Below are 12,808 nucleotides of genomic sequence, written 5' to 3' on the forward strand. Positions count from 1 at the left end.
AACATCATTAATTGTGGCCTATTTGGACATGAGTGGGTGTTGAACTTGCTGAATCAAAGTTATGAATCATCAAAATACATGTAGTTGTCACAGTAGAGCCAGGATGTTGACATTTTGAGGTTTTCAGTCTTACAGGTACTCTGATAAAAAAAAAAAAAAAGCATTCAGAAACCCTCCCTATTTTCGAGGTCTCAAGGTTGGAAAGTATGGTGCTTACCCCACTATTTCTTACCAATGCAGCTGCTGTGAAAAAGGTCTACTGACTACACTTACCATCAACACTGACTGGACATTCACATGAAAAGTGCCAAACTTTACTTACTAGTTTACTAATTTACCTTTAACCTAATAATAACCTAATAATCAATTATTGTGACACTGATATTGTTTCTATTCCACTTGTACTTTTACTCATACTACCCATATAAACAATGAGGAATCAGTTAGAGAAAGTGAGAGTAGCAGAAACAAGAAATAAATGACGAGACCAATATGCACATAAAGCAACATAGTGGTAATGAAGCCACAGAATTCTAGCCGGCCGAACCCTGCAGGCAGAGAATCTCTGGGCTTTCATGAGACGGGAATGGAGTGTACTGGTTTCCAGTACCTGAATAAATTATTTAACAGCAGCCCCCACAGGAATGAGCAGAATCTTAAGTCTACACTGAGTTGTTAGAACAATACATTTGAGTCAAAGAAGTCTGTTTATAAGCAGAATAGAAATTAATCTCGATCAGTTTTCATACAAGCAGAGTAGCCATCAACTGTAATCTGTAGTAGAAGAATATTAGAAAGTAAATTTGTCTTTTGCTAGATTTGGATGTATGAAGGCAGAGAGTCAGAGCTGACATCAAACATGGGCAAATTAGGAGGCAAGACAGAAGCATCTTCACTTTAAATCTTTGCTTAAATAAACACTGAGATAGTGATTAAAAAAACCTTCTTTTTTTTTTCTTTTAATATCAGGGCGAGTCACACGACTATTACGGGTAAAATTCTCCACTTTTCATGTGGATGTCCAGTCAGTGTTGATGATAAATGTAGTCAGTTGAAGTAATAGTGCACATGGTATATTGACACAGACAGCTGACTTGTCCTGCTCGTGGAGCTGTGCTGGCAGTGCCTACATGTACCAGGATGCACTGCACACAAGCTTCTGATGCCCACGCCTGCTCACATTACCTTGTATGACCACTATAGGTGCACAGAGATGTCATTATCTGTATCTGTATTTTTTCTGTCAAACAAATCTGTCTCTGTGTCTGTCTTCAGATAAAGGACCAGTGGGTGTGGATTATACCAGAAGTCACATTAAATCAGGCAAATGTTTTATTTTCTAACCAAATATTTGTTGGTGATTCCATTGTTGTGCTTACAGAGCATAAAGATGATTTGATATTGGTGTATAATTAATCATGAAATATATTTCCACCTCCTCATACTGTACTTTTGATCTATCTCTTTCTCTCTTTTTATTTTTAGCTAAACTAAGTTTTATGAACTGTCTGAAGCTCGCCACCACCTCTCCTTTAACTGGTGTATATTGCAAAAACAGGAACAGGAAATGGAGTTCTATAAAAAGATTATGTTCATGCACTTGAAACAGAAACTCTGGAAACCTCAGACCTCATAAAGATATACAAGTATATAAAAATATCGTTCAGCCGAGGATCTAAGTATATAAAATGAGGTCTCAAAATCATGAGAAAACGATGGGGGTGTGTCTGCTCCACTGTCTAAATGTCAAACACCAGTACAACCTGAATGCAACCTCAAATATGGAGGCTCTGTCTAGCAGCTTTATTGGACATGTCCGGACATGTTTGAGCCATTTAGATACCGAGTATTTTTGGTATTTTTTTGCCTTCTGTGCCAGGTTTTTGGAGCTGGAATGAGCTGAAACAAATTGCTGGGCTGATCTGGACTGTGAGAGTCACTGAGGTATGTCCATAATGGACAGTTTGGGAGGGGTTGGTTCATTGGGCTTATATAGTGGGACACTGGTGCCAGTGGTTCAGGTCTGCCCAAAAAATCCTGAACACAGAAATTGTGAAAAACAGTTTACCGGCCTAACTACAGAGTTCAGTACATCGTAGTTCTCAGTGTTTCACCGTGTTTTCAGCAACTACGTTTAAACATGTACAATGTGTTAAGAAGACAAACTCCCTTTTTCCTTTACAGGGACTTTAAATATGCCAAGGTAGTGGCTGACTTTCCAAATGATAATGAACAACACCTGAAGAAATATTCAGTTTCCATTGTATTATTTGTGCTTTTCTGAATGATATATTTAGACTTTTTCATCCCTAATCACCACCCTAGCCTATAGCTATTAGTTACTTGCCCAAAACACAGCATTAGGTGACAAAACTAGTCATCTAGCACGCCCCCTAGACTAGAAATCCAGGCTGAACTAGCCTGTAGGTCTTCCTTAACGCCAATACTTCACTGTAACATCACTGGACGGAGGAATACAGATTTTGAACTCACTGCACGCACTGAGGAATCGCTTCAGTAGATCTTTTTCACAGCAGCAGAATTGATATGAAGTAGTAGACAGGTGTTATTAATGACACAAATTAATGTTCCATTCCATTTAGGTCAATCAGCTGCTATTGTGCATGTTGCCTCACTGGAAAGGCTCTGCTACACTAAATGGAACAGGACCTCAATTAGTATTACTGGTCACGCCTGTGTTTACCCTGCTATTACATATCAATATGGCTGCTGTGAAAAAGGTCTGTTGACCACATTTAACATCAGCACTGACTGGACAGCCACATACATGAAAAGTGCAATTTTTTTTTCCCCTTTTAACTACTATTAACCTAACTCCGTTTGTTCAGATTCATTTATAAATGTCCACTTCACACTGTGTTTGTGGAATTTGTAAATCCATTAATTGGATGTTGTTAGAAGCCAAAGGAAAAAGTGTTGGTTTATATTCATTTTTAAATGCATTGATGATAACTGCGCAGTTTATGTGAAGTGGTTTTTACAGTTATTTATCTCAGTGAATTAACATACTGTCTACAGAAATATGTAAAAAACAAAAATGCTTTTTCTTTCTTCAAAAGGCCTTTTTCACAGCAGGCACAGTTACTAACATTAACAATGCACTGTTCTATTCAAGTGTCCCAGTGAACCATGACAGTTGGCTCAGTTTCAGGACTCTGAAACTGAAATAGCTAAATGGAATTCAGCCACTATGAAGTTTATTGTTTACACCTGTGCTTTTCTTGCGATATGTCAATATATGTTCTTTTAAAAAAGGCCTGTTGTATTTTAGCAGTATCTGTACTACTACAGACCTACTAAACCAAGCGGAAAGTAATGCAGCATCAACAGTGTTTTTGATCAATGAGCTAAAACATCAAAACCATCGGTATGTTGCTTTAACAGCACCATGTGAGAATCCTATTTATCCCCTGCTCCTCTCTCTGCTTTCTTCTCTCCCTCTTCCCTCCTCCCAGTGAATGGCACTGGCTATTGATTCTCCCGCAGGGGATGATTAGCCCTAACCTGTGTCAGAGTGCCAAGTCAGGGCGGTGATAATGCCTTCACTCAATGCACAATAACAACTCAGGTGCCCCAGGAGCAAGTGTGCTAGCTGCTCCGCGCGTGCTAGCATGCTAATTTGCAGAGACTTGTGATAAATGCGTGCTGTCATTCCCGCTGAACAAAGTCAGCCTCTCAGCAGTGCAGCGGCAAGGCCGATCCGATAAGCAACATCAAACAAATAGCAGGGAGAGGGATTATTTATACAGTACTTCTATGAACTGCACAGCCTACACACAACATACAGTGTGTGTACATACATGTACACTCTTGGAAGTAAGGGTTCTTCCTGAAGGGCTGAGGTTCTACCCAGAACCATATGCTCCTGAAGAACACTTTGTTGAAGAAAAGATTCATGAAGCGTTCTTTATTAGACTGAAGGTTCCATAAAGAACCATTTTCATTAAAAAAAAAAAACCTTTTTGAAAGAAAAAAATCCTCAAGGACTGTTGAGAGCCTATTTATTAAAAGGGATATCAGTAGAATCCCCTGGGTGGGTTCTAGATAAAACCTCTGGACTATCAAAGGGTTCTTGGTAGAACTCCCTGGGTGGGTTGTAGATAAAACCTTTGGAATATAAAAGGGTTCTTGGTAGAACCCCCTGGGTGGGTTTTACATAAAACCCTTGTAATATTAAAGGGTATTTGATTTTAGAACTCACCCTGGGTGTGTTCTAGGTAAAACCTTTGGAATATGAAAGTGTTCTACCCCTGAGTGGGTTCTACCTAAAACCTCTGGCATATAAAAGAGTTCATGGTAGAAGCCCCTGGGTGGGTTCTAGATAAATATAAAAGATTATAAAAGGGCTTTCAGTAGAGGGTGCTCAGGCCTTATAAAACCTTTGGAATATAAAAGATGTCTCTGTAGGACCTGCTGGGGGGTTTCTTGTTAGCACCCAGAAAGTTCTCAGCAGAGCACCAAGAGAGCCTTTTTGGTGGAACCATTATCCCATAGAAAAGTTCTCCATAGATCCTCCCTTGCAAAAAACCTTTCACAAATGGCTCTACATATAACTATTTATGATGCGTTCAAGGTAGAACGCTTTGAAAGGTTCCAAGTGGAAGTTTTAAAAAAAGGTTCTACCATGAATCAGAAAGAGTTCACCTAAGGAGTCAAACCAAAGAACCCTCTATGGGTTTTTTTGGCACCTTTTATTCTTAAGAGTTCACACACATATATCTGTTAACCCAGCTGCAAACAATACAACACAAACATCACGTTCCTACTCTCTCGGTCCTTAACAGCCAGTACACAGCCGACATACCTCTGACACCTCATTAGTCTTCATGTACCCACATGAGAGTCCTGCTCAGGCCTGAAACTTCGGCTCCAGACCAATCTCCGCCAATTCACATGAACCCAAGCTCGACTGAGACCGAACCCAAAGCGAGTGTTTTAATATAGAAATTCTCTCCCTTTCCTTCGCCCTCGCTCTTTCCTACCGTCTCACAAACACACACACATACACACAAAGTACACAAAAGCTGAGACTTGTCACAATCTAAAAAAGCGTTCAGTGTAACAATGCAATAAAGACGCTGTTTACTCTGCCGCTGTATCAGCCTGTCCATCATGATGAAGAGGCCAGCCGCACAGTAAACATGAAGACATAAACAGTGGTCGTGTCGCTCTCACCAGGCGTTAGTTAGCCAGCCATCACACATACACAGACAAGATGTTTAAACCTCTCCGCCTTGATAAAGCACACTCTTAAACAATCATAATGGTGAACAAGAGAGCAAGTGCTTAATAAATCAAAAGTGACTGACCACTTTGCCTTGATGTGAGAGGAGCACAGTGACAAAAGGCAAGTTGACAAATGTTCACCAAATCTTCACCGCCTGACGATAAATCCTCAATAAAGCCAGACAGACGGGTGACGGGTAAAAAAAATCACCCAGTTTTACCTACATTACTCTTCATAGTCTGAGTGAATAGCGAACCAACACAGCGTCAACATGTCGGGGGGGGGGAGGTTAAAGGCTCCTGCTGCAGACTGATGTACATAAAATGAAGTCATCAATCAGTCATCAGTGTATTACTTTGACTTTTGAGATGTCTGCGTTTTGAGATTTCTGTTGCCACCCCCAGAACAGTGGAGGCGAATGGAATTTTGTGTGCAGTGCACAGCATGGAAAATTACATCTAAAAAATTCAACAGCAACATGCCTTTCCAGAAACGCTGTCCACAACACACAGACATCACCGTACAAATCACTGACAGGGAGTCTCACATGTATCTGCTCTGGAGGTAGTACTTTCTGATGGTGCATGAAGAATAATAATAAAACTTTATTAACTGTCAGCACAGTTACATTCTAATGCAGTCATACAGATATAAATAACCATCAAGTCAGTGGTAGAAAGTAAACAAGTTACTCAAGTACTGTACTTAAATGCTGTTTTGAGGCACTTGACTCTTTCCAATTTCTGCTACGGTCTACTTACACTGCACTACATTTCAGAGACAAATATTGTACTTTTTTCTCCATTTATTTGACAACCTGAGTTTGCATATTCTGATTAACATTACAAAATATAATTGGGATGTATTATCATGATTATTTATTAATTTTAGGGGGTAATTTACAGAGTTTGAAGTATTTAAAAGCCCACCTTTATCAATTGAAACATTGAAGTGATGCAAATGAATGCATCAACAGTTAAAATTCAATGATATACACAGCAACAGCAAATAAAAGGGCATATATTTCACTGAATAATTTACTCTTTACTCGAAAATAGCCAGAGCTATTCAAAGACCGTTGTCACCTACCCTCAGGTTGGTCACACCTACATCAGGTAACCCTCCACTAGTTTGGAGACTTTTTGACATGGATTGATTATTGTCACCGGGTCAAAAAATATGATATATCTCCTGTCATGGATGACTAAAATGAAGTAGTTGTGAATGCCCTGATATATTTGTGTTTCTTGCTCAGCCTCTAGTGGCTGTTGAAATTATGACAGGAGCAGTATAACGAGTGTGACAATATGGGGGATGAATCAAACAAACACAGGACTTTCATCTGGGGGACTGGGGCTTGTGTCTTATGTGAGACCAAAAGTCAACTGTGTCTTTTTTTTTTAAGTTTTAAGCTGCATAAGATTATGTTAAAACTACTATCTTAAAACAAGCCAAGTGCTAAACCTAAGCAAACTGTGACAATATTACAACATCATATAACATATTTAGGCCCATTATGTCTGTCGGTGCTGGTACTCTCCATCATTTTAGAGATACTGGGATGTAAACAACAGAATAAAGCACTGAATATTGAATTTAAGCTGACTTCAGGATGTGTAAACCACTGAAAAGCTCAGAAGAGCTGCTAAAATTCACAAAGAAAGGGTGCAATATTTTGAGAAACTAAGGTTGATAGACAGTAAAGACTGTAAGAGCTGACTCCTTCATCCTGGAATGACAATCAGACAATCAGACCATATCTTTTCTTTCCTGAACTACATCCTTTTTTCATCAAGCTCACACAAAGCTGAAGATAAGCGTTACAAAAGATTGGTAACCCATGACCAGATCATGTGTGGTTGGTGAGAGAGGCAGAGTAGTGGCTGATCAGTGACGTGTATTATGAAAGCTGAGGCAGGTGGTCACCTAATCTTTACATTAAAGTAAATATACATACAACGACTTTTCGGATTTCAGGTCCAATAGTCATATTACAACTGTTTTGATCACAATGCCTATCATATTAACAGTTAAAACGTCCCACTTCAACCAATTTATTAAAGAAGTGAGTTGATGAAAAACTAGTTTGTTATTCTTACCAATTTATCTTATATGGTTGACCATTCTGAGCAACAATTGCTGCAATCAAATGTACCTCAACAGAAGTTGTCAACATAATTTGTCCACTTGGTGCTTTCAGATATGTTCCACTATCTAGGCTGTGAATACTACAAGAGGGGGTTCTCATTTGAACTTTTCTTGTGAGTACGGAAAACGTCAAAAAGTGACCCTGTTTGGACGCAGCAAATCATCAGGAAGAGTTGCAAATTTGGATGCATCGTTCACCCTCAGCACTGCCAACACAGCCAACATCTGAAACGATGACGTGCCTTTATGTCATCTGGGAGTCACTGGCCGATTCTGTCTTTTAGTTACGAGGATGAGTGTCAGCCATATACATTATTTTAGGCTATGAGCCATTCTGCATAATGAGTACTTTTAGTTATAACTTCCTACAGAATATGTCTGCTCTGTGGTACTGATACTTTAAGTAGAGGATCTGAGTTCTTCTTCCACCACTGAATCAAACACTCAGCAGATCGTCGACTCTGGAGACAGGTGTACTAGGTTTTTCACTCTCCTTTCCCTTCTTCTTTTGATTCATTCCATCCAACTCACAGTCAGAAAACAGTAAATACAAAGACCAACATCACAAGTTTGTTTTCTCATGTGTGAAAATTATATTGCAGCTATTGGAGACAAATATCTTAAACTCAGTGTTTATATTTAAACCTTATATTTGAACACACAGTATGCGGAAAGGAACAGAACTTGGCATTAATATGTTATTAACTCTCAGTTCCTGTTGGTTGCTGAGGTTGAGTTCTCCTCACAGGTCCTCATGCTGTTACCTCCCGCTGCCTCTTTCATATGAAACTGTTTCCTTGACTTCCTTTGAGTCAACGGATAACAAATTAAAAGAAAAAACTGAATAAATGAATGCAGATAGTTCTTTACGGGGCACAAGGGTCACCGACTGGTTTGATGAGCGTGAAAATGATTTAGATAATAGGCTCTGGTCTCGCAGCCACAGATCTCGGCCGAGCTGAACACCTATGGGTGATTCTGGACTGAAGCGTTAGCACAGCACTCTCCAACAATGAGGGAACATCTTTTAGAAGTTAATAATCAAAGTTATTTAAATGAGTCTCAGTGGCTCATAGCAGCCACGAGGTGATCCCTGCAAACCTCAGCGACACACAGGGTTTACTTTTTTTTTTTTTTTTTTACCGGATTTGGACAAATGTGTTAACATGCAGCGCATTGAAGTTGCAGTGTAATGGGCAAACGCAGGGTGTGGGTTTCCACACAAAGACATACAGTACAAAGAGGATCTGTTGGCAGCGCTGGCACTCGGCGTCAAAATGAGACCGCAAAGGAAAAGAGGGAGGGAAGCTTTTGAGAGGAATTTGTGATCCTCTTGCTCTTACAAATCAACAGAAACACCCACGCAAACACACACAGACAACAGCAGTGTGTGTGCGAGGGCTTTATTTGCTTGAGCTGAACACTGCACACACACACACACACACACACACAGACAGACGGTGACTCACAGGCAAAAACACACCTATTTCTAAACCTCTTTCAGTGTCTGTTTCTCTCACCCACATAAACACATGTATACAGCGTCCTGGTACACACACACACACACACACACCCCTAATCAGTGATCCTCTCTTGGAATGGCTCGTGCATCTGAAATGAGACAAAGAGGAAGAGGAGGTGGAGGAGGGGAATAAAAGCAGATTTACAAGGCCTGTTCCAGCACCAGTCAGCAACTTCATTCTCCAGCCGCGGTGACGCTCCACAGCAGTGACACATGCGTGCACACACACACACACACACACACTCTATCTGTCTCCATCACACACACTCTTTGATGTCTTTTGCTCAGATGTTAAAAAATAATCTGTATTCTTGGCTCCATCTTTTTGTGTTAAAAAGGACTTTCCCAGCGTTTAAATGATGAAGTAAGGACACTTTAAAAAATCATGCAGGACTTAAGTGGAATGAACACATCTTTTCTCATTAACTTCAATCAAAGTCTTATTAGTTCACACTAATTACACTTGCAGTTTCTAATATTTCTTTTCAGAACAGGTCAGAACTTATAAACATGAATTCTTCTAATTTTAAGTCTTTTGACTTGAAATTATGAGTTACTTATATAAGTATTTAATCCAGTCCCCATCACTGTATAAACTGTATTTCAGTAGTAGCTGAAGTAATATAATGTTCTGAATGAGTCCCATTCAACTTTCTGGTTTAGTGATGCATTCTATGTTTGAGGATGACAGCAACTTGAAATGACAACCTTTACCCTCAAGATGATCCACCTGAATCGGTTAAATTATCTTTAAGTTTATTGTAAACCCATTGAATGAAACCAGTTATTGTTAAATCATGCAAACATTAGTAATTATATTCATAATATTTAACAAATTGTAATAACACACTAAGGTTACTATAAAAATACTTGTCCAGAAACCACACTATTATTATTATATTTTTGCCATAATGCAAACTAATGATTTGAAAAGAATCCGATTATTAAGTACATCAGTTAAAGCAGATGTGCTTGTATAACCTGTTAACTTCATTTGAAAAAAAAAAAGAAGAATTCGTGTGTGTGTTACCAGTTGAAGTAATTTTTAAAAGTTGGTGGAACAGTTCTCTTTTTTTTCAGTGTGCTCCCTTACACTTAAATTGAATGAATTCACTGGGAGCTGTTTCAGTTATTGTCTTTGTGTCAATGCTGGAACAAAGTAGCTCCAACAGAAGCAGCTAAGTTCTCTGTGTGAAATAAGGACCTGACTCTGAAACTGAGAAAGGAAGTTTGTAATGTTCGTCAGTGTGAATGAAGAGCTGTCGGTTCAACTTAAGACCTTAACCTTATTGAACTTGTTTTTTCCAAATGAAAATCAATTAATATCAAGTTTATTTAACTAGAAGGTTTTCTTGCTTTGAATCGATACAGAAGCTCAACTTGTCTTTTCAAATTTGGTTAAAATTTTAAGGCAGTCCAAACATGAACTATTTTTAAATTGAAAAAAAAAAAACAACTTTATATTTACAGCATATTCAGAGAGGCATCCGCAGGAGACATGGTGCAGAAAAATGATACCAAGTGAATTCATTGAAAGCATGTTTTTTTCCTGATGCTTAGTCATTATTCAAATGTGAAAGCTGAAGGCGAATACACAACGTGGGCACAGATTGGTTGAAACATCTACTGCAGCAATTACATCTCTTGATTCTTGACAAACTAGTTTTGTCAATTTTATCTGCCTGTTGACCTTTACTACTCCACTCGCAGCACAAAACAACAAAAATGTGTTTTTAATTCCCTGCATTGCGGATTGTCCCCCAGCCGCAGCAAACAGATGTTAATAAAGAACTTCTCTCTAACGTGTTTCATTAATTCAAAAAGTCAGCGCTATGACATGATATGAGGAGCTGGACATTTCTCCCTGCTAAAAGTCAAAAGCTACTCATTTATCTTACAGATACACTGAGCTGATAAATAAAAATTGCTTTTATTTCTTACCCTCCATTTTCATCTCTGAGGCCGAGCATGTGCTCGCGTCTGATCTTCGCGGCTCTCAGAGATACAGGGATCAGATGGTTTGAGATTCTTTTTGTGTCGGAGCTTCACTTCAGTTTCTAGTGTTGGGATTACCAGTCCCTTTTGAAATGAAAGATTGAATCACTTTCTTTGAAATGAATTTGCATAGCGCCTTCTTAAAAGGTTCAAGACATGTTTCAGGAGACGTTCATAAATAAAAAATCAGTGTTTATAGTAGCGTCGCTGTTATGCAATATTTATGTAGAATGCTCCTGGTGTCAAAGCAAAAGTCCTTGACAAATGTAATTTGTGATTCTAACTATAATATTCAGCAGAAGGCGGTGGATATTTGTTAAGGGAGTGGTCAATACGAAGTACAAATCAAACACACAGTTGTCCCCAGGTCATGCAGGTTAAATCAGTGCTGAATAACAAAGTTGCTGAAGACCTCACGGCTGCCATGTTGTGTCTACAGCGTGTGCTCCTCAAGAGAAAAGTAGCAGTAACCTCTCTGACAGCGTGTAGAGTGTATGCGTGAATCTTACAAGATACTGTAATGCTTGTTAGGAGACACAATTCTTAAGCATAATCCGCGTGGGTGGGCAATGGTAGCTTTACTTTGTTTTGAGCTCAATTTAACCAGCATCTCATTGAGATTTAATCTTGTTATGGTGGATGAGGCCGGCTGTCAAGAATTGTTCTTAGATATGATAATCACTGCAGGCTCTCGCTGAAAGTTTATATAAAAAAAAAGAGGGAAAAAAATTAAATTATTTAAATCCTCATGAGAAATGGTCCAAGCCCAGGAATTATCTCAGGGGATTCCATCAGGAAAATAGAGATGTCATAAAGAAATAAAACATACTGTACACTCTCAACAGAGACACCTCATTATCTGAATGAGGTCTAAGAGATGGTCTATCATCTATTTTAATGGCAAAGAAGTCTAACAGAGTCTAACAGTTCAGCTAATATTAAAACCAAAAAGAGTCAAAGACAACATGGAGCTATTTTGATAGAATTTAAGTCATTCTAGCAGTTCTGTGAGGACGTACCAATGTTCAGAAAAAAACACAGTGAAGTGCCCTCTGCTGTGGCCCAGTGTGCAAGAAAACATTACTAAAACATTATGTGACTAATCTACCTTAAAATAACAGCTTCGAAATCATTTTGAACAATGACTCACATTTATTTTATTGTTAGGCAGTCACCAACTACGTCAATGATTTTGGTGGAACTGAAACATATTTTTGGGAGGATGTTTTCTGTTTTCTGACGTCCTCCGGTGGCTCTGACTCAACTCTTTATAGGGTCTCCAGATGGACAGTGAAGTAACCTGCTGCTAAATGTAGCTGCTGTTTACCAGTTAGCTTTACTGGCCGGACTTGGAGCTCAATGGTGATCATTGGTTGATTGGTTTATACTGCTGGCACAGGAGTGTTAGAACAGCGGGAGGAGGAGGTTTTCCCGCCTGGAGTGGAGAGAAATCAGCAGCGCCGATGTTGTGTAACAACCGGAGGCAAAGAGACTGAAGATGACGATGACAAGGGAAGCTAAGAAGAGAAAAAGAGAGTAATCAAGCAAGAAGCCGCCAGACAAGACCTAAATGCCGGACCGACTTTTACTCATTAGTGATGTCTTCTTGTTGTTGGATTATTCAGTATATCAGCTGACTTTCTTTGTTTTGTGTCATTGCACTTGTTTGATGTTTGGCAAAGTTGTCATTATCAAAGTTGTAATTATAACAAATGCATGTCAGTAATTACGATTGTGGTGGGTAAGTGAATCACACTGAGAGAATGGGAACCCTAAATTGTAAAAAAATACCAAATCTTACATGTTGCTTTAAGATCCCCTTTGTCTCCCTTCCAGTGGAGACAATTTGATGCAGGGCCATATATGTTAGAAAAGTTTGAAACTTTATGCATCTG

The sequence above is a fragment of the Lutjanus erythropterus genome, chromosome 15, assembly GCF_056507025.1.
Source record: "Lutjanus erythropterus isolate fLutEry1 chromosome 15, fLutEry1.hap2, whole genome shotgun sequence".
NCBI classification, from domain to species: Eukaryota; Metazoa; Chordata; class Actinopteri; order Lutjaniformes; family Lutjanidae; genus Lutjanus; species Lutjanus erythropterus.